The sequence below is a fragment of the Erinaceus europaeus genome, chromosome 7 (genome assembly GCF_950295315.1).
Source record: "Erinaceus europaeus chromosome 7, mEriEur2.1, whole genome shotgun sequence".
In the NCBI taxonomy this organism is placed as follows: domain Eukaryota; kingdom Metazoa; phylum Chordata; class Mammalia; order Eulipotyphla; family Erinaceidae; genus Erinaceus; species Erinaceus europaeus.
Genome location: NC_080168.1, coordinates 111317386 through 111340684, shown reverse-complemented (window position 1 = coordinate 111340684; position 23299 = coordinate 111317386). Strand labels below are relative to the sequence as shown.

The following is a 23299-nucleotide window of genomic DNA, read 5'->3' as shown; positions in this document are numbered from 1 at the left end:
AAAAAATGCTTTTAAAAAACATCACATTTAAATCATCACGACATAACCTTTGACCCACAGGTTTAAAGATAAGCTGTGTAGTCTCTAGCTATCTTTCTTAAAAAATAAATAAATAAATAAATAGCAGAGCATGGTATGGTTTAGCTCTGGCTTATGGTGGTGCGGGGGGATTGAACCTGGGGCCTTTGGCATCTCAGGCATGAGAGTCTTTCTGCATAACCACTATGGTATATCCCTAGTCCCTCTAGCTTTCTCCTAAGCTTTAACACTAAAGAGGAAAAAAAAATCTCACATTTAACAGTGCCCGAGTCAAAGTCATCACAAACTCTAGGATAGAATAAAGCATGTGAGTCTGCGCTCTCATTGGACTTCTGTTGTCTTGTTGCCAAACAGACTGAAAATGTCTGCATGTCCAACAGCAATGCTCTGAATGTAAAATATTGGAACCTAATTCAGTAATTAGTACTGAAGAGTCAGTAATTAATTGGTCTTAATGTGCTGTGAGGGCAACTTCCTGGCCAGCAGGAAAAACTTCAAGTGGTTGCTGAAAACCAAAGGTTAATAATAATCGAGCCACAAACTCTGGTTTCTCTTCATAGAACAGCTCCGTCGGGTTTTCAAACAATGATTTTGCTTCTCAAAAGTAAAACGAGAAGAGAATGAAGGTAGAAGACAACGTTATTGATCGTTCAACCCAGTATTAGGTAACACACGCCTAGCAGAGGGCAAGGACTTGCCCCTTTTCTGCACAGAATTAAGAACAAACTGGTAAGACTACTTAGTGGAGCTGCCAAACTTTCTTCTTTTCTTCCAGCCATGTTACATTTCGCAACACTCTCCACTTACCTTGTATCCTCCATGTTTAAGTACAAACTGTGTTTCGTCCTCCCAACCCTTGCCCTGAGGTTCTTACTATGCCGTAGAGTTAGTTTCTGGGTCTGAACACAAAAGGAGAAACTGAAATGTATTCACTCTCCTACAGTGTCTATGTTACAGACACCACTAAAAACACACCAGCCTGACCGAAACACACTGCAGCCACCCATGTAACAACTCTTTTAAGAATAAATTAGTGTGCAGGAGACACCTTTACCGAATACTTGGATTTCGTGAACTTTTCTCTTCCTTCTGGGATTAGAATACCTATCAAGAACAGCGTCGCTATGAGAAGTAAACTAACGCCAACATTTCTGAATACCAGGAATCGAATGAGCTTGGTGAGCAATCTGCACAAACCTACACTTACTATGTAGAAGCAGCAGACACGCGAGCCTGCAACACACTAAAACAGCCTCTCTGGGAAGGAGAGAACAAACTTTTCAAGTTAGGAAAAGTAGCAACGCGGGAATCTGGGTAGGAGGTGCCCTGGGTAGTAAACACCCCAGCGGGAGAACAGAACAAGCAATTCAGAGCAACGCACACGACTCACACCCTCTGGGGGCTGCCACTTGGATGGATGCTCAAAGTCCAAGCCCCCTCGCCCCCCATCCTTGAATTAAGAGATGAAACGAGGAAGGAGAAAGAAAAAAAAAAAAAGAAAGAAAAGAAAAAGAGAGGGAGAAAGAAAAAAAAAAAAAAAAGCAGAGTAGAAGTTGAGTCGAGAGCTGTTTATCCTCCTCCTCTGCCCCTATCCCAGCATTCCTGCAGGCTGGTCACCAGGCGGGGTGCCACCCGGAGCCCCAAATCAGGCTCGCAGCCTGTTCCCCACACCTGGGCTGCAGCCTGCAGTGCCAGCCCCTCTCCCCTTCCCCAAAGCCCTCCCTCGCCCGCTGGGTCCGCGCAGACCTTTCCCAGCCTACAGGGATGCCTTCTGCTTCGTACCCCCACCCCAGTCACTGACTTTTTCTCCAAAGCCACACTTTCTCTTCTGCTATCATGCCCCTCATCTTTTTTTTTTTTTTTTTTTAAGAATTTAGTCGAAACGCCATTGCAAAACTCTTGTTTGCAATGATCTCCACCTCTCCGAGGAAGCCCAATGCCCTGTTTTTCACCTACATGTTCTGCCTCCCGTCTGGGACCCCCGCCTCTCCCAGCGCAGAGCTCCTGCACCCCCCTCCGCCCCCCTCCTTCCAGAAGCCAGGGCTCCACAATCAGTGGGGGGGACCCCTCCCCTTTCTCTCTCTCCATCGGACTCCGCCAGACTCCATTCCCTCAGGATTCAACTCCCCTCTCCTTGCCACGCCCTGTGCCCCCCCCGGGGGGCTACTTACCCCAAGTTCTCCCCACACTTCAGGCCTCTCTAGCCCCGCCTTCCCCCCGAGAGGAAGGAGGCGGGAGAGAAGAGGGGCGGTACCCCGCGAGGTAAGAACGACCTCCCATTAGTGCGCATCACCGCCAATCGTCGCTCCCTTCTCTCCTATTGGTCGGCGTGAGTCCACGCCCCACCCCCTTCCTCAGACCGGCCGGGCCACCGCCTCAGCGCCCCCGTCCAACACAGGCTGGGAGGGGAGACCCCGGCCTGGGACACTAGGACCGGCCGGAGTTGAAGGGGAGACTCCCGTCAGCTCACGGACTAGTTAATGTTAACAGGACTCACCCGTTGGTAGCTCCGTCGCCTCCCGCCCGCCCGCGCTCGATCCCACAATCTGCCTCCAGGTCCTTCTTTCCCCCCTCAGCGGAGCAGATACTTTCCTCTCGTCCGGCCAGGCGAACTCACCTCTCGCGAGATGTTGGGGGGGAGGAAGGACGGTATCTGTAGGGCCCGAGCTGGAAAGGGGCCGAGGGGCGGGGCTGGGGGGAGGAGGGACGGGCCTGGGGGGTGGGCTGGGCTGCCGAGCGGGGCTGCCGGCCTCTGTCCACGCGGGTCGGGTCGCACGTGCCGGCCTGTGGGCTACCGCGGGGCAGGGGACCCCTGTAGTGGCCCTCAAGGGCGAACCAGAACACACAGGGAGTGAGAGCTATGGGAGCACACTTTATAAACGAGACGAGACTCTGGGGTGGGGGAGGTGGGTTCAGGTCCTGGAACATGATGGCAGAGGAGGACCTAGAGGGGGTTACATTGTTATGTGGAAAACTGAAAAATGTTGCACATGTACAAACTGCTAAACGACTGTATTTTCCTGTCTACTGTAAACCATTAATCCCCTCCATTAAAAAAAGAGAGAGAGAGAGAGAAAACGATACTTCAGTAACCATGTTTATGAAAGCAAGTGTGCGGCCTCAGGAAACGGCACAGTGAATACCAGTTGGATTTGCAAGTCTAGAGTTTGATCCTGGGCATCTCGTGTGCCAGAGGGATGCTCAGTGCAGCTTCTTGCATTCTCTCTTATTATTAAATAAAAAAGCAAAAGTGATTTGGTGTCGTTTTCGACGGGTTAGGTTGTTTTCTCCGGGCTGGCTTCACGGGCGGGTAACAGACGACCAGGGACTCATAGTTGAGCTGTAGGCAGTATCTCTTTATTCATGCAGGACTCAGCACAATCTAAGCCGAGCTAAGCTAAACTCAAGGTAAAGTACTCTAAAACTCACAATGCTGTCTTTATATATACTTGCCAAGTAGGGTGGAAACAGGATGTGACATAGAGAGGGTGGAGAGAAAAGTGACTGGTGAAAATCAGAGTGTGACAAAGAAGGGGCAGAGCAGGAGAGAATCCTATCACTGAACCACGATGCCCTGGAGGGAGGGTGGAACTTGTTAACAGTGGTTATGTAAATAGAATAGTGTTAAGCAGGGGGGATTTAAACCAAATGAAACAGAAGGGGTCTCATGCATACCAACAATTTGGGAGGTGGCAGTGGATAAAGCATTACACTTTTTTTAAGATAAAGACAGAAATCGACAGGGCGGAGAGAGAAAAGAGACACCCGCAGGCTTGCTTCACCACTCGCAAAGCGTTCCTGTGCAGGTGGCGACAAGGGGCTTGAACCCAGGTCCTTACACGTTGTAATAATATGCACTCAACCAGATGCATCACCGCCCAGCCCTGATAAAGCACTATACTATTAAGTATGAGGTACGAGTTCAGTCTCTAGCATTGCATATATGGCAGAGTGAACTCTAGTTCTCTCCTTTTGCTCTCACAAATAAGTCTTCTAAAATAATATCAGTAAATAGTATATATATATTATATTTATAATTTATTCCCTTTTTGTTGCCCTTGTTTTATTGTTGTAGTTGTTGTTGATGTCGTTCTTGGATAGGACAGAGAAATGGAGAGAGGAGGGGAAGACACAGGGGGAGAGAAAGATAGACTGCCCTGCAGGTGGGGAGCTGAGATCCTTAACGCTGGTCCTTGTGCTTTGCGCCACGTGCGCTTAACACGCTGCACTACCGCCCGACTCGCCAATAATATATTTATTTAAAAAATAAATGGGGTGTGGAGGCAGGCAGTAGGTAGCACAACTGGTTAAGAGCACACACTGGAGGGAGTCTGGCAGTAGCACAGCGGGTTAAGCGCATATGGCGCAAACCGCAAAGACCGGCAGTAAAATCCGGGTTGGAGCTCCAGGCTCCCCACCTACAGGGGCGTCGCTTCACTGGCGGTGAAGCAGGTTGCAGGTGTCTCTCTTTCTCTCCCCCTCTCTGTCTCCCCCTCCTCTCTCCATTTCTCTCTGTCCTATCCAACAACGACGACAACAGTAATAACTACAATAATAAAACAAGGGCAACAAAAGGAAATAAATAAATATTTACAAAAGATATTTTTTTAAAAAGAAGAGTACACATTGCAGTGCACAAGGACCCAGGTTCTACCTCCTGGTCCCCACCTTCAGGGGGAAGTCTTAAGGAGTGGTGAAGCAGGGGTGCAAGTGTCTCTCTTGTCTCTTTGTTTAGTTCCCCCTTCCTTTTCAATGTCTCTATCCAATGATAAATAAATGAATAAGTAAAAATTTAAAATAAATGGGACTGATAAAATAGTTCACTTGGATAGTGCCCCTGATTTTCCTTACACTTGATCTAGGTTTGAACCTGACTCCCACTGTGCTGAGGAACGTTTCAGTCCTCTGGTGTCCTTTCCTCTCTTCCTCCATCTCTCTCTGTCTCAGTATCTCCCAGTTTGAAAAAGTCTGCCAGCAGCAATGGAACCCTGGTGACACTTCCCTCTGGGAAAAAAAAAATGTTGACCAGGAGGTAGCTCACCCAGCAAAGTGTGTGAATTGGTTTCACACACTTTTCACACCACCCTGGTTTCACACTCAGCACCACAGAAGGTGCCTGGGGAGGTCCATGAATGGAGGAATAGTGTTGTATTGTCTCTCCCTTTCTACATCTCTCTCTCTTTCCTCTCCTCACCCAACTATATATAGAAAAACAAACAACAACAAAACTTCTCAGGGAGGATGTTCAGTGGTGACATTACGCCTAAATGAGAAACTGGTGCCACAGAAACAACCTAAGGGGGCTGGCGAGCAGTTCGCCGTGCATAGTGCATAGCTGACCAAGCCAAGGTCCTGGGTTCAAGCCCTAGCACCAAGTAAGAGCGCCATGGGCAATACTAAGGGAGCGTCATGCATAGTGGAGCAGTACTGAATCCCCTCTCTCTTCCTTTCTGTGTCTCTTTTCCTTTCTCCCTGTTTCTCTGTCACTCTCTGAAATACAGAATGAAAAACACAGCTCAGAGAGGCTGTTCGGTGGTAATATCAAATGTAGAGGTCCTGGCTTCATTCCCCAATACAGGGACGGGGGCTTAAAGATGTATTGTAGGGCTGGGGAGACAGCATAATAGTTACGCAAATAGATTTTCATGCCTGAGATACCAAAAATCCCAGGTTCAATCCTTTATACCACACTTAAGTCAGAGCTGAGTGCCACTCGGACCAATGAATACTCCACCTCCAGGGGGAAAGTTTCGTGAGTGGTGAAGCAGTGCCGCAGGTGTCTCTCTCCCTCTCTCTTTTTCTTATATGTTTTTTTCTTTTTTTAAAAAAGTATTTTTGAGGAGTCAGGTGGTAGCGCAGCTGGTTAAGTGCACGTGGCGCAAAGCGCAAGGACCGGCTTAAGAATCTCGTTTCGAGCCCCGGCTCCCCACCTGCAGGGGAGTCCCTTCACAGGCAGTGAAGCAGGTCTGCAGGTGTCTAGCTTTCTCTCCCCCTCTCTGTCTTCCCCTCCTCTCTCCATTTCTCTCTGTCCTATCCAACAACGACGACATCAATAACAATAATAACCACAACAATAAAAAAAACAAGGGCAGCAAAAAGGAATAAATAAATATTTTAAATATATATTTTTTAATTTCTTTTTTATTGGATAGAGACAGAGAGAAATTGAGAGGCGGAGGAGAGATAGAGAAGGTTAAAGACAGAAAGACACTTGAAGCCCTGCTTCACCACTCATGAAGCTTTCCCCCTGCAGGTGCCGGGGAAGGGGCTTGAATCTGAGTCCTTGCATATTGTAATGTGTGTGCTTAACCAGGTGCACCACCACCTGACCCTCTTCACTCCCCCTTCCTTCTAAATTTCTCTTTGTCCTATCAAAAATAAATAAAGTTTTAAAAAATTAAATAATAAATAAATAGTAATTATAAGGAGAGTTGGTTTAAAATAATCTCTGGAATCTCTGTGGTCTCATGTTACTCTCAGGTAACATCTTTCTGCGGCTTTATATTTCTCAGATTTCTGAGTAGTCCTGGCTAAAAGCCATCCCTATCCTCATAGCACCCCCTGAAAGGTAGAAAGAATTCAGGTGATTTCTCTCAGCTAACAAAGGTGAGACAGAAGCCTAGAATCACATATAGCCTTGCGAATTGAATTGAAAAACATTAAGCAGCTTCCAATGCACCATTAACTAAACCCCACGTAAAGAGCACTAGTGCAGCTGGTCAAGCACAGGCTTGCATGTCTGAGACTCCTGGTTAGATCCCTGATGCTGTGAAGGATTTCTCTCCTTCTAGAGTGAAACTCTTTCCATCTCATAAGAAATCAGAGAAAGCAAAGTCAGAGCACCACTCTAGTCTAGCTTGGTATCTAACTGGGAGCCTTTAGCATGCTAGTCTTGTGTTTCACCATCTGAGTAATTTCCCCAGCCACAGCAATTTTTAAAAATATATTTATTTATTTATTTATTCCCTTTTGTTGCCCTTGTTGTTTTATTGTTGTAGTTATTATTGATGTTGTTGTTGTTGGATAGGACAGAGAGAAATGGAGAGAGGAGGGGAAGACAGAGAGGAAGAGAGAAAGATAGACACCTGCAGACCTGCTTCACCGCCTGTGAAGCGACTCCCCTGCAGATGGGGAGCCGGGGGCTTCAACCAAGATCCTTCCGCTGGTCCTTGCGCTTTGTGTCACCTGCACTTTAACCTGCTGCGCTACTGCCTGACTCCCATTTTTTTTCCTTTTTTTTTTTAATGAGAAACTGAGATAGCAAGACAGAGTGAGACACCTAAACATGGCTTCACCCTCCATGAAGCTTCACCATCCACTGCTGTCCCTGGTGCTGCTGTGTAGAGCCTTGAATGGAACTCAGGTCATCACCATGGCAAGACATGCTCTCTACCCATTGACCTACCCCATCTCTGCTTTTCAAGTGCCGTAGTACTTAATGTCATCTCGAATAGAGTAGCAGTGTCTGCTCATTATTGGTCTATATCTTGTGGTGAGTCTTCCCCCCAATTTCACCATTATTACCTAGAATTTTCTTTTTCTTTTTTTTTCTTTTTTAAATCTTTATTTATTGCATAGAGACAGCCAGAAATCAAGAGGAAAGGGGGAGATAGAGAGGGAGGGAGACAGAGAGACACCTCCAGCCCTGCTTCACCGCTTGTGAAGATTTCCTCCTGTAAGTTGGGACCGGGGGCATGAACCTGGGTCCTTGTGTACTGTAACATGTGCGCTCAACCAAATGCGCCACTGCCTGGCCCCAGAATTTTCTTGTACACTTTGCAAAATGCTGCTCTTTTATTTATTTATTTATTTAATTTTGGATTAATTGTTTATACAGCTATAGAAGCATGGGTACAATTACCTCTTCATGCATCAAACAATAGGGCCTCAGTTTCCCTCTGCCCCTCCCTGCTTCCTTCTTCATTCCCAGAGACCTTTGCTTTGGTGCAATACACCACTAGAATTTTTTTTTTTTTTTTTTTTTTTTTGCCTCTAGGGTTATTATTGGAGCTTGGTGCCTGCACTATGAATCCACAGCTCCTGGTGGCCATTTTTTCCACTGTTGTTGGACAGGACAGAGAGAAACAGAGAGGAGGAATACGTAGAAGTGGGAGAGAGGCGTCAAGTTGTAGCACACCTGGTTGAGCACACATGTTACAGTGTGCAATGCCCTGGGTTCAAGGGCCCTGTCCCCATCTGCAGGGGGAAAACTTCACAAGTGTTGAAGCAGTGCTGCAGGTGTCTCTCTGTCTCTCTCCCTCTAGTCACCCCCTCCCCTGTCAATTTCTCTCTGCCTTTATCTAATAATAAATAATTTTTAAAAGTGAGTTAAATTTAAAAATAAATAAAAACAGAGCAGTAGAGAAAGATAGATATCTGCAGTCCAGCTTCACCTCTTGTGAAGTGATCCCCCTGCAGGTAGGTAGTCAGGGGGCTTGAACCAGGGTCCTTGCATTTCATACTATGTGCACTTAACCTGGTGCACTACTGCCCGGCACCTAGAATTTTTTTAAAAGATTTATCAAAGACAGAGAAAGGAGGAGAGATAGTAAGAACTAGTGCATCTCTCTGGCACATGCGATACCAGGGATCAGACTTGGAACTTCATTCTTGAGAGTTGAAGGTTTTATCCAGAACTGCTTAGAAATTAAAAAAAAAAAAAAGGCATAAACAAGGGGACAGGTGTTGTTGCACCCAATTGAGTGTATATGTTGCAATACACAAGAACTGGGGTTCACGCTCCTAGTCCCCATCTGTAGGTGGAAAACTTTGTGAGTGGTAAAGCAGTGCTGAAAGTGTCTGTCTGTCTCACCTTTTGACTTTTCTCTCTCTAACCAATGAACAAATAAAATATATAGACTCGAGCAGCAGGTCACTTTCTCTCCTCTCCCGGATAAACTAGGAATACCAAAGGAGACCACCTGGGACCGAAACAAGACAGGACTAGAATGACCACAGAAACCCAGTAAATCACCCGTGAGTACAAACATGTGTGGCTGGTGACAGAGAGGAGAGAGGGGCCTAAGGAGAGATTAAGTAACTGCTAACAGTTCAGCAGTTTATCAGTTGAGACACCACCTCCAGTCTGCTCCACCAACAAGGGGACAGCTTAAGGGAGGAGAGGACTCCCCAGAGACTCACCAAGTGCAACTCTGAGTCTCCATTGTTACTACCCTCAGAATCTGGAGCAGCGACAGGGAGGGAAACCAGGGGAAAGAGATCTAAACAGGAAACTCAGAAGACCTATACCTCGGTGGCATAGCTGAGGGGCTGTGAAAGTCTCTTTGCATAACCACTGGATTATCTCTGCCACACCCTGCTTTATCTCTTGGTCAGAAGTCAGTGATTAAGCTAAGAAGCCTATTGGTAGTTTAAAAGCCCTCAGGCTCCCATAGCCTACAGGGAAGGAAAAAAAAAAAAAAAAGAAAGGCTTTTAAACCACTGAGCTCCAACTCAGGGATTGGAATAACTGTTCACTTCCACCACTGTGAACCCTTTAATTAACTTACTTAGACACAAGTCAATCCAGGCAATAGTGATCAATAATTTGAAAAGTACTGATAAAGGGAACTCATAACATAATATATAAAATGGTTAAAACAACAAGAAAAAATATTGGAGAATCAAACCAGGACAAGAGTCCACTAAAAGTCTTCCAGAGGGTGAATAACGAGTTTAACATCCAAATAACGAGTTTAACATCCAAACATTAGCTAAGGAAATAATAACAGGAGTGAGTAAAGAATTTGAAAAAATTGTAATCAGAAATTCAGGAACAACAAATGAGAATATGGAAGAAAATACTAATTATCTCATGGTTATTAGAGAGCTGAAAGCTGAAATCGCTGAGCTAAGAATGCAACTAGCTGAACAAGCTAAAACAGTATCAGAGCAGGGCAACAAAAATAGATGAACTCCAGAAAACAGTAGAGGGCAGAGAGAATAGAATCTATGAGGCTGAAGACAGAATTAGCAAGATTGAGGATGAATTAGAGACAACTAAAAAAGAAGTAAGAGATCTCAAAAAGAGATTAAGAGATGCTGAAAACAACAACAGAGTCCTATGGGATGACTTCAAAAGAAACAATATACACATTATTGGCATACCAGAGGAAGAAAGAGAAGGAGAAGAAGAAAGCATTTTCCAGGCCATAGTAGCTGAAAACTTCTCTAGTCTAGACAACATCAAAGACATAAAGATTCAAGAAGCCCAGAGGGTCCCAAACAGAATTAACCCAGACCTAAAGACACCAAGACATATCATACTTAGAATGGAAAGGAATAGGGATAAAGAAAGGATCCTCAAGGCTGCAAACAAAGAGTTACCTACAAAGGAAAACCCATAAGATTAGCAGCAGACTTCTCCATACAAACACTACAGGCCAGAAGAGAATGGCAAGATATCTATCGAGTGCTCAATGAGAAAGGCTTTCAGCCAAGAATACTATATCCTGCGAGACTGTCATTCAGACTAGATGGAGGCATCAAAACCTTCTCAGACAAGCAACAGTTGAAGGAAGCAACCATCACCAAGCCTGCCCTGAAAGAAGTTCTGAAAGGTCTCCTATAAACAACCAGACCACCACAAATAGGACATATATCAAAACACTCTAAAACTCTACAAGAATGGCGTTAAAATATCTTCAATCTTTGATATCAATAGATGTCAATGGCCTGAATTCACCTATTAAAAGACACAGAGTAGGAAGATGGATCAGAAAACACAACCCAACAATATGTTGTCTACAGGAAACCCACCTAACTCAACAAGACAAACACAGACTTAAAGTGAAAGGATGGAAAACTATCATACAAGCCAATGGCCCACAAAAAAGGGCAGGAGCAGCTATTCTCATATATGACATGATAGACTTTAAAATAGATAAGATTAAAAAAGACAGGAATGGACACTACTTAATGCTCAGAGGATCCGTCAATCAAGAGGACTTAACAATTATTAACCTCTATGCACCCAATGAGAAGCCATCTAAATACATCAAACTTCTACTGAAAGAGCTACAGCAATATATTAACAGTAACACAATCATAGTAGGGGACTTCAACACCCCACTCTCTCAACTTGACAGATCATCCAGGCAGAAAATCAATAAAGACATAAGGGAGCTAAATGAAGAGATAGATAAACTAGAACTATTGGACATTTTCAGAGTCATTCATCCCAAGAAACTGGAATACATATTTTACTCAAATCCACATGGGTCATTCTCAAGGATAGACCATATATTAGGCCACAAAGACAGCATCAGCCAATTCAAGAGCATTGAAATCATCCCAAGCATCTTCTCAGACCACAGTGGAATTAAACTAACACTTAACAATCAACAAAAGATTAGTAACAGTGCCAAAATGTGGAAGCTCAACAGTACACTTCTTAACTACTTCTGGGTCAAAGAGGAAATCAAGGAAGAAATCAAAATGTTTCGAGACTTCAATGAAAATGAAGATATAAGCTATCAAAATATTTGGGACACAGCTAAAGCAGTCCTAAGAGGGAAGTTCATAGCTATACAGCACACATTAGGAAACAAGAAAAAGCACAAATAAACAGCCTGATTGCACATCTTAAAGACCTAGAAGAAGAACAACAAAGGAACCCTAAAGCAACAAGAAGGTCAGAAATCACTAAAGTTAGGGCAGAAATCAATAACATTGAGAATAGGAAAACCATATAAAAGATCAACAAAAGTAAATGTTGGTTCTTTGAAAGAGTGAACAAAATCGACAAACCTTTAGCCAGACTCACAAAACAAAAAAGGGAGAAGACCCAAATAAATCGGATAGTAAATGAAAGAGGAGATATCACAACAGACACCACAGAAATTCAACATATCATGCAAGGCTTCTATGAACAACTATATGCCACCAAGCTAGAGAACCTGGAAGAAATGGATGATTTCCTAGATACCTACCAACTTCCAAAACTAAGTAAAGAGGAAGTGGATAACATGAACAGGCCTGTCACAGCTAATGAAATTGAAACAGTTATCAAAAATCTCCCCAAAAATGAAAAAGTCCTGGACCAGATGGTTTTACAAATGAATTCTACAAAACCTTCAAAGAAGAACTAATACCTCTACTTTTAAAAATCTTCCAGAAGACTGAAGACACTGGAATACTCCCTGCCAGCTTCTGTGAAGCCAACATCACCCTGATACCAAAAGCAGACAGGGACACAACCCAAAAAGAAAACTACAGACCAATATCTCTGATGAACATAGATGCAAAAATATTGAACAAAATTCTAGCCAACCGGATACAGCAGTATATCAAAAAGATTGTTCATCATGACCAAGTGGGGTTTATCCCAGACATGCAAGGTTGGTTTAATATACGTAAATCAATCAATGTGATCCACCACATCAACAAAAGCAAGACCAAAAACCACATGGTCATATCAATAGATGCAGAGAAAGCCTTTGACAAAATACAACATCCCTTTATGATCAAAACACTACAGAAAATGGGAATAGATGAAAAATTCCTGAAGATAGTGGAGTCTATATATAGCAAACCTACAGCCAACATCATACTCAATGGTGAAAAACTGGAAGCATTTCCACTCAGATCAGGTACTAGACAGGGCTGCCCACTATCACCATTACTATTCAACATAGTGTTGGAAGTTCTTGCGATAGCAATCAGGCAGGAGCAAGGAATTAAAGGCATACAGATTGGAAGAGAAGAAGTCAAACTCTCCCTGTTTGCAGATGACATGATAGTATACACAGAAAAACCTAAGGACTCCAGCAAGAAGCTTTTGGAAATCATCAGGAAATACAGTAAGGTGTCAGGCTACAAAATTAACATTCAAAAGTCAGTGGCATTCCTCTATGCAAACACTAAGCTAGAAGAAATTGAAATCCAGAAATCAATTCCTTTTACTATAACAACAAAAATAATAAAATATCTAGGAGTAAATCTAACCAAGGAAGTGAAAGACTTGTATGCTGAAAATTATGAGTCACTACTCAAGGAAATTGAAAAAGACACAAAGAAGTGGAAAGATATTCCATGTTCATGGGTTGGAAGAATTAACATCATCAAAATGAATATAGTACCCAGAGCCATCTACAAATTTAATGCTATCCCCATCAAGATCCCAAGCACATTTTTTAGGAGAATAGAAAAAATGCTACAATTGTTTATCTGGAACCAGAAAAGACCTAGAATTGCCAAAACAATCTTGAGAAAAAAGAACAGAACCAGAGGCATCACACTCCCAGATCTCAAATTGTATTATAGGACCGTTGTCATCAAAACTGCTTGGTACTGGAACATGAATAGACACACTGACCAGTGGAATAGAATTGAGAGCCCAGAAATGAGGCCCCACACCTATGGACATCTAATCTTTGACAAAGGTGCCCAGACTATTACATGGGGAAAGCAGAGTCTCTTCAACAAATGGTGTTGGAAACAATGGGTTGAAACACACAGAAGAATGAAACTGAATCACTGTATTTCACCAAATACAAAAGTAAATTCCAAGTGGATCAAGGTCTTGGATGTTAGACCACAAACTATCAAATACTTAGAGGAAAATATTGGCAGAACTCTTTTCCACATAAATTTTAAAGACATTTTCAATGAAACGAATCCAATTACAAAGAAGACTAAGGCAAGTATAAACCTATGGGACTACATCAAATTAAAAAGCTTCTTCATAGCAAAAGAAACCACTACCCAAACCAAGAGACCCCTCACAGAATGGGAGAAGATCTTTACATGCCATACATCACATAAGAGTTTAATAACCAACATATATAAAGAGCTTGCCAGACTCAACAACAAGACAACAAATAACCCCATCCAAAAATGGGGGGAGGACTTGGACAGAATCACCACAGAAGAGATCCAAAAGGCTGAGAAACACATGAAAAAATGCTCCAAGTCTCTGATTGTCAGAGAAATGCAAATCAAGACAACAATGAGATATCACTTCACTCCTATGAGAATGTCATACATCAGAAAAGGTAACAGCAGCAAATGCTGGAGAGGGTGTGGGGTCAAAGGAACCCTCCTACACTGCTGGTGGGAATGTCAATTGGTCCAACCTCTGTGGAGAACAGTCTGGAGAACTCTCAGAAGGCTAGAAATGGACCTACCCTATGACCCTGCAATTCCCCTCCTGGGGATATATATCCTAAGGAACTCAACACATCCATCCAAAAAGATCTGTGTACACATATGTTTTTGGCAGCACAATTTGTAATAGCCAAAACCTGGAAGCAACCCAGGTGTCCAACAACAGATGAGTGGCTGAGCAAGTTGTGGTATATATACACAATGGAATACTACTCAGCTGTAAAAAATGGTGACTTCACCGTTTTCAGTCGATCTTGGATGGACCTTGAAAAAGTCATGTTGAGTGAAATAAGTCAGAAACAGAAGGATGAGTATGGGATGATCTCACTCTCAGGCAGAAGTTGAAAAACAAGACCAGAAAAGAAAACACAAGTACAACCTGAAATGGAATTGGCGTATTGCACCAAAGTAAAAGACTCTGGGGTGGGTGGGTGGGGAGAATACAGGTCCATGAAGGATGATAAATGACATAGTGGGGGTTGTATTGTTAAATGGGAAACTGGGGAATGTTATGCATGTACAAACTATTGTATTTACTGTTGAATATAAAACATTAATTCCCCAATAAAGAAATAAATTAAAAAATTAAAAAATAGAAATGCTTGAAAATAAAATAAAATAAAATAAAATATATAGACAAAGAAAAGCACAAACAACACAGTAGAAAAACGAGCTAAACAAAAGATAAGAAGGGTAATATATAGAAGAAGAAACTCAGATGGATAGTAACCATATGAAAAGATGCTTTATCTCTCTAGTAAATCAAGGGAGTAAGAAATTAAAATAGAAAAAAAAAGTTAAAATAGTGAGATTCCATTTTCCATCACTTGGTAGATGAATAGTTGCTGTAAGTGTGTGTTTGTCAGGAAATAGCTAGTGGGAATGTTTAAAGCAGCTACTTTGGAAAGTAATATGACAATTCCTCATAAAGCTGAAGAGACATGTTTTCCATTAACTAGTAAATTCATTTGGAATATTCTCCCCCAGGGAAATATCTACAAGGATGCACAAGGAGACATTTACATGATGCTCACTGTTTGTTGGAAACTGTCTCTCACTGGAAACAGACTACTCTACAGCCGTTACAATGAATGAATTACAGTTACACTTATCAACATGGAGAAATCTCAAGAACATAACGTTGAGTGAAGACAAGTTGAAATGAATACATACAACATTGTGCTATTTGTCACTACACGCTAAACAATATGATGCATGATTTGTGGGTATTTGTATGTGTTATAAAAACACAAATATAGACTGCAGCTTTATTTGTTGCCTTCTTTTTTAAACTTAAAATTTTCAGATTAAGTACGGAACAACTTTGGAAATGTAAAATCTGCATAGGGAGACGGGAGGAATGAGATGGTAGACAGAGATGTGTTTGTTTGTTTACTTATGTATTGGATAGAGACAGAGAGAAATTGAGAGGGGAGTGGGAGATAGAAGAGAGAAACTGAGAGACACCTGCAGTCCTGTTTCACTACGTGAGAAGCTTTCCTCTTGCAGGAGGGGACTGGGGTCTTGAGCCCAGGCCCTTATACATTATGATGTGTCCGCTCAACCAGATGCGCCCCCATCCAGCCCTGGTAGCACTGTATTTACATTAGAAGTATTTTACTATTTATTAATGTTTTACTTTATGTTAGTTTATATTCTCATTTGTTTTTTTTTACAGTTCTACTGAGACATAACTGACATAATATGAACTATAAATTTAAAGTAAAATGTGATCTGTTTTTACATATGTATGCGCCCAGGAACCTACCACCACAATCAAGATAATGCATATATATATATATATATATATATATATATATATATATATATATATATATCATCCTCAGAAAGCTTCCTCCTGCCTCTTTGTAATCCATCCCACCCCCTCTCTTCACCTTTTTTCCAGACTAACGCTGATCTCTGACAATGAAGGTCACCCTTCATTTTCTATGAATGAAATGAAAGTAAAGCATATACTCATTTTTTTGACCTGTTCTTTCACTTACTTATTTGAGATTCATCTATACTGGTGCATATGTCAGTGGTTGATTTCTTTTCATTGCTGAGTGTATTCCCTTGTTTAGATAAATCATAACTTCTATACTAACTTCTCTATGAACATATGCTTTCATCTCTTTCTCCCTCTCTTCCTTTATTTTTATTTCCCTTTTTCTCTCTCCCTCTTCCTCTTTCTTTCCTTCTTCCTTCCTTCTTTCCTTCCTTCCTTTTTATTTATCCTTCCTTCCTTCCTTCCTTCCTTCCTCCCTCCCTCCCTCCCTCCCTCCCTCTCTCCCTTCCTCCCTTCCTCCCTTCCTTCCTCCCTCCCTTCCTTCCGTCCTATCCCTGGGGCTTCACCACTCCCCACTGACATTTTTTAGATTGAGAAAGATTCAGAAAGGAGGGCCAATGGTAGCACACCCAGTTAAGTGCACATAGTACTAAGCACAAGGATCTGGGTTCGAGCCCCTGCTCCCCAACTGCAGCAGGGACACTTCACAAGTGATGAAGTAGGCCAGCAGTTGTCTGTCTTACCCTTGCCCTCTCTATCTATGCCTCCCCTTTCAATTTCTCTCTGTCCTAGCCAATAAAATGGAAAAAATGGCCACCAGGAGCAACAGATTCATAGTGCCACCACCGAACTCCAGTAATAACCATGGAGGCAAAAAAAAAAAATGAGTTGCAAATGTTATTTACAATAGTCTACATATAAATCTTTTGTCAGATTTATATTTGGCAAATATTCTCTCATGTGTCCCCCCCCCCTTTGGTTAAGAGTGCTTTGTATCAGTTTGTGATTTTTATAAAATCCATTTTTGTGACATTAAATTGTGTGTGTAAACTTGACAGGAACACAGGGTACTCAGATATTTGGCTAGACATTGTTATGGCTATGTCTGTGAGGGTGTTTCTGGATGAGATTAACACTTGAATCAGTAGACTAAGTAAAGTAGGTTACCCGCCCCAGTTTGGTTGGCTTCATTTAGTCCCTTGGAAGAATCAATAGAACAGAAGTTGGGGAGAGAAAGAATTAGGGGGTGGGAGGATCCTGTTTGTTTTTAGCCTGGGACATTAATCTCCTTGTGCACTTGAACTGGAATTCACACTCTCATTCTCATTCCTTTGGACTCAACGTAAGTTCTCCCACAGCCTAACCCCAGGTTCCCATCTTATAGATAGCATGCTGCAGATTTCTCAGTTGCCATCATTTCACCAACCAGTTCTATTTAATACACCTCTTAAAAAATTTTTTTTTATTGTGGTTCGGGAGGTGGTGCAGTGGATAAAGTATCAGACTCTCAAGCATAAGGTCCTGAGTTCAATTCCCGGCAGCACATGTACCAGAGTGATATCTGGCTCTTTCTCTCTCCTCCTATGTTTCTCATTAATAAATAAATAAAATATTTTTTAAAACATTAAAAATTTGTTATATTTATTTATTGGATAGAAACAGCCAGAAATTGAGAGGAACGGGGAGGTGAGAGGGAGAGAAACAGAAACACTTACAGCACTGCCTCACCACTTGAAAAGCTTTCCCCTGCAGGTGGGGACTGGGGACTCGAACCCATATCCTTGTGCATTGTAACATGTGCGCTCAACCAGGTGCACCACTACCTTGACCCTTAATACACTTCTATTTTTTTAAATATTTATTTATTCCCTTTGGTTGCTATTGTTTTTTATTGTTATAGTTATTATTATTGTTGTTGATGTCATCATTGTTGGATAGGACAGAGAGAAATGGAGAGAGGAGGGGCAGACAGGAGGAGAGAAAGACAGACACCTGCAGACCTGCTTCACCACTTGTGAAGCGACTCCCCTGCAGGTGGGGAGCCAGGGGCTCGAACTGGGATTCTTACGCCGGATATATATATATTACTTAATTTATTTATTTATTTTTGCCTCCGGGGTTATCGCTGGGGCTCAGTGCATGCACTACGAATTCACTGTTCCTGGAAGCCATTTTTCCCATCTTGTTGCCCTTGTTGTTGCATAGGACACAGAGAAATTGAGAGAGCGGGAAAAGGCAGAGAGGAGGAGAGAAAGATAGACACCTGCAGACCTGCTTCACTGCCTGTGAAGCAAACCCCCTATGGGGGGTGGGGGAGCTAGGGGCTGGGATCCTTAAGCTGGTTCTTGCACTGCACACCATGTGCGCTTAACCCACTATGCTACCGGTCCCCAATATGCCTCTTTACATAAACTTTGGTACTAAGACTAATTCTAGATTCTAGAGGGGAGTCGTTTCACAAGCGGTGAAAGCAGGTCTGCAGGTGTCTGTCTTTCTCTCCTCACTGTCTTCCCCTCCTCTCTCAATTTTTCTCTGTCCTATCCAACAACAATGACAGCAATAACAACAATAATAATAACAAGGGCAACAAAAGTGGATAAAATAGCCTCCAGGAGCAGTGGATTTGTAGTGCAGGCACCAAGCTCCAGTGATAACCCTGGAGGAAAAAAACAAAAAAAGAAATGGTTGTGGGAGTCGGGTGGTTAAGTGGAGGTGGCGCAAAGCCCAAGGACCAGGGTATGGATCGAGGTTTGAACCCCCCGCTCCCCACCTCTGCAGGGGAGTTGCTTCACAAGCGGTGAAGCAGATCTTTCTCTCCCCCTCTCTGTGTCCCCTTTCTCTCTCCATTTCTCTCTGTCCTGTCCATCAACAATGACAACAATAATAACTACAGCAATAAACAAGGGCAACAAAAGGGAATACATAAATAAATGTATGAAAGTCAAAGAAAACAAAAAAAAAGGAAACAAAGGGTTCCGTCAGTTTGGTTGGCTGGTTAGTTGGCTAAAACACGGACCAAAAGACGGCTCACCTTTGCTTAAGGTGGAGGAAGGACTTCAATGACATAGAGAGACTGAAAGATTACAATGGTCATTTAATACCTACTCACCCATACTAGGAAGGTCCAGAAGGTACACCACTTTCCAGTACTGTGAGGAATGTATGAAAGGAATCTCCAGTACCTTGGAGAACCCTGATCGTGTTTTGTAGGGAGTACCATACAGTGGGGACTGTAGTGACTTAACAGGGAAATCTAAGTGCAATGGGAGCAACTGGGTCCTGGTGTGGAAAGGTCCAAGAGGTGATACCTGACCATCAAAGGCAAGGCTGTCATGGTTACCACAGAAGACAACAAGAGTCAAAGCAGAAATTAGAACATTTTGACTCTCATAGACCTATAAAATGCTGACTAGTTGATCATTTGTTCCCAGAAGTTAACAGGGCAGTTGACTAAATTTCATTATTACTTTAATTTTTAATTATTTCTTTAAATTGAAAGGACAGAGAGAAATTGAGAAAGAAAGGGGAGAGAAGGAAGAGAGGGAGAAAGAGACACTTGTAGCCCTGCTTTACTACTTGTCAAACTTCCCCCCATAGGTGGGGACTAGGGGCTTGAACCTGGGTCCTTGCGCCTGGTAATGTGTGCACTTAACCAGGTGCAGGTGTGCTGCTGCTGTTGTTGCTGTTGTTATTATTATTTTTATTCTCTTTCTTTTGTTTCCTTTTCTTTTTTAACATTTCCTTTATTTTCATTTATTATGATAAAAGGAGAACTTGAGAGGGAAAGGGAAGTTGAAAGAGAGAGAGATATGCAAGACTACTTCACCATTTGTGAAGCTTCTTCTCTGAAGTTGGGGACAGGGGGCTTGAACCTAGGTCTTTGTGTATTATAATATGTGCGCTTAATCAGGTATGCCACCACTTGGCCCCTTTTTCGTCTTTTCTTTTCTATTCCTTTTTTTCCCCCCACCAGAGCACTGCTGAACTCTGGCTTACAGTGGTACCACGGATTGATTGAAACTGAGACTTTTGGCTGTTGCCACTTGGGTTTCATTTTTCCAGATGAGAGATTTGCAGCCCAGGAGGCAATGCAGTGAAAAAATTGTTGGACTCATGAGGTTCCAAGTGCACTCAGGGCATGTGTCAGAGTGTTGTTCTGGTTCCTTTCTCTCTCCCTCTTTCTCTCTCTCTCTCTCTCTCTCTTTCTCTCTCTCTCTCTCTCTCCCCCTCCCTCCCTCTAGGGTTATCTCTGGGGCGTTGTGCCTGCACTACAAATCCACTGCTCCTGGCGGCTGTTTTTTCATTTTATTGGATAGAAAAGAGAGAAATTGATTGAGGAGGAGGTAGAGACGGAGAAAGACATCTGCAGACCTGCTTCATCACTTGTGAAGTGTCCCCTCTGCAGGCTGGGAGCAGGGGCTCAAACCCAGATTCTTGAGTGGGTCCTTGTGCTTCATATGTATGCTTAACCAGCTGCACCACTGCCTGCTCCCTCTTTTTAAAAATTTAAAAAGGAAATTAACGAGGGCTGGGAGATAATGCAATGGTTATGCAAAAAGACTTTCAGGGGGCCCCGGAGATAGCACAGTGGGTTAATCGCACATGGCACAAAGCGCAAGGACTGGAGCAACAATCCCAGTTGGAGCCCCTGGCTCCCCACCTGCAGAAAGGGGGGGTCACCTCACAAGTGGTGAAGCAGGTCTGCAGGTGTCTTTCTTCCCCACTCTGTCTGCCCCTCCTTTCTTGATTTCTCTGTCCTATCCAACAACAACGACAATAATAAAAACAGCAATTATGAACAACAAGGGCAACAAAAAGGGAAAAATAGCCTCCAGGAGCAGTGGATTCATAGTGCAGGCACCGAGCCCCAGCAATAACCCTGGAAGCAAAAAAAAACTTTCATGTCTGAGGTTCTAAGATCCCAAGATTCTAGGTTCAGTCCGGAGCTGAGCAGAGCCCTGGGGGATAAATCATTTTAATTAATTAATTTTAAAAAGAAAAAAAAGAAAAGAAAGGGGGGGCGGGCGGTAGCGCAGTGGGCTAAGCGCACATGGAGGAAAGCGCAAAGACCAGCATAAGGATCCCAGTTCGAACCTCCCGGCTACCCACCTACAGGGGTCGCTTCACCAGCGATGAAGCAGATCTGCAGGTGTCTGTCTTTCTCTTTTCCTCTTTCTCTCTCCCCCTCCTCTCTCCATTTCTGTGTCCGATACAGCAACAATGACATCAATAACAGCAATAATAATAACCACAACAACGATAAAACAACAATGGCAACAAAATGGGGGGAAAAAGCCTTCAGGAGCAGTAGATTCGTGGTGCAGGCACTAAGCCCCAGCAATAACTCTGGAGGAAAAAAAAAAAAAAGCAAGCAAGGGAACCAGCAACTGAGAGAGTTGGGTACACCATAGTAACGAGGATTACAATACAACGGGGGTTGAGCTTGAATCTCCACTGCTCACGTGGTAAAGCAGGAGCATCATGCAGGTGAACTCTTTCCCTCACCCTCCTACTAAAGTATTTACTTGGTCTGCAAAGGGCACAATTTCTAAAGTCTAAAACAGGAAGTCGTGTTCCTTCAGTCAGTTCCCAGACTTGAGCGACTTTACAGACTTAGAAACACTTGAATCAAGGGGAAGCTGGGTCCCTTTGACTAAGGCCTTTTATATGCTACAAAACAAAAACAAAAACAAACAAACAAAAAAACTGCACATCATAGGAATGGGGACACAGAACTCTGGTGGGTGGGAAAGGTGTGGAATTATACCCCTGTTATCTCATAATTTTATAAATTTCATAAATCAATATTAAGGTATTAGTGAAATACGTTGTAAAAAGTGATGATAATTAACAAAGTGTAGTATTTGAACAAAATAAAGAACATAGGTTGGGGAGGCCAGGGGAGCTAATAAAGTTGTAGCCTGCCGGGCTTGCACGTCTGAGGCACCTGGTTTGGTCCCCAGTTATCTCCATATGCTAGAGTTGGGCAGTATTCTAGTCTCTAAATCTCTCAAGAAAATAAATAAACCTTTTTTAAAAAAAATTCTGGGGAGTTGGGCTGTAGCACAGCAGGTTAAGTGCAGGTGGTGCAAAGTGCAAGGACCATCATAAGGATCCCGGTTTGAGCCCCGGCTCCCCACCTGCAGGGGAGTCGCTTTATAAGCAGTGAAGCAGGTCTGCAGGTGTCTGTCTTTCTCTCCTCTCTGTCTTCCCCTCCTCTCTCCATTTCTCTCTGTCCTATCCAACAATGACATCAATAACAACAATAATAATAACTACAACGATAAAACAACAAGGGCAACAAAAGGGAATAAATATACAAATATTTTTTAAAAATCTTTTTAAAGAATCTGAGCCAGAGGGGTATGTAGTAGTACACCTGGTTCAGTGCACACATTACGGGGCATGGGTACACGCACAAGGACCTGGGTTCAAGCCTCCAGTCCCCACCTGCAGGGTGAAACAGTGCTATAGGCATCTATCTATCATTTATCTGCCTTCCCCCTCTCCCCTCTCTCTTTCTTTCTTCTTCTCTTTCTTTCTTTTTTAAATATTTTATTTATTTATTAATGAGAGGGATAGGAGAGAGAGAGAGAGAGAGAAAGAACTAGATATCATTCTGGTACATGTGCTGCTGGGGATTGAACTCAGGACTTCCTGGACCACTCCTTTTCCTTTCCTTTTTTTCTTCCTTTCTTTCCTTCCTTCCTTCCTTCCTTCCTTTCCTACCTTCCTTCCTTTCTTGAATCAAGGGGAAGCTGGGTCCCTTGACTAAGGCCTTTTATATGCTACATATTCTTTTCTTTTAACAAGAGCACTGCTTTATGGTGGTTCGAGGGATTGACTTCAGAACCTGAGGCATGAAAGTCTCTTAGCATAACCACTATACTATTTACTGCCACCCACCTCTCTGTTTATATGCAAAATAAATACATTTTTTAAATCCTGGAAAAAAAAAAGCCTTCACATTATTACTCTTTCTCCTAGCCTCCTCCACCAAAGGTGTTGGTATGCATGAGACCCCTTCTGTTTCATTTGGTTTAAATCCCCCCTGCTTAACACTATTCTATTTACATAACCACTTCATTCTATTTACATAACCACTGTTAACAAGTTCCACCCTCCCTCCAGGGCATTTGTGGTTCAGTGATAGGATTCTCGCCTAATCTGCCCCCTCTTTGTCACACTCTGATTTTCACCAGTCACTTTTCTCTCCACCCTCTCTATGTCACATCCTGTTTCCACCCTACTTGCAAGTATATATAAAGACAGCATTGTGAGTTGTACTGTACTGTATTTTGAGTTTAACTTAGCTCGTCTTAGATTGTGTTGCGTCCTGCATGAATAGATACTGCCTACAGCCCA

At 42.9% G+C, this 23299-nt stretch overlaps 1 protein-coding gene and 1 long non-coding RNA gene across 6 annotated transcripts in view; one reads left to right on the top strand and one right to left on the bottom strand.

Annotated features, from left to right (window-relative positions):
- Positions 1-2662, bottom strand: part of LOC103109263 (cyclic AMP-dependent transcription factor ATF-7) — a 105901-nt gene extending 103239 nt beyond the window's left edge. Inside the window, exon 1 of one of the 5 annotated variants that reach the window (XM_060195258.1) lies at positions 2537-2662. The gene's annotated coding sequence lies outside the window, so the exon portion shown is untranslated. Of the gene's footprint in view, positions 1-1246; positions 1297-1995; positions 2156-2210; positions 2352-2536 lie in introns of those variants that run through there. The other 4 variants (XM_060195256.1, XM_060195255.1, XM_060195254.1 and 1 more) reach the window with 4 other exon arrangements.
- On the top strand, positions 2461-15416 carry LOC132539504 (uncharacterized). Its single transcript, XR_009550840.1, has 2 exons — positions 2461-2595; positions 15133-15416. It is a non-coding gene; the product is annotated as an uncharacterized LOC132539504 (long non-coding RNA).
- Positions 15417-23299: the final 7883 nt, after the last annotated feature.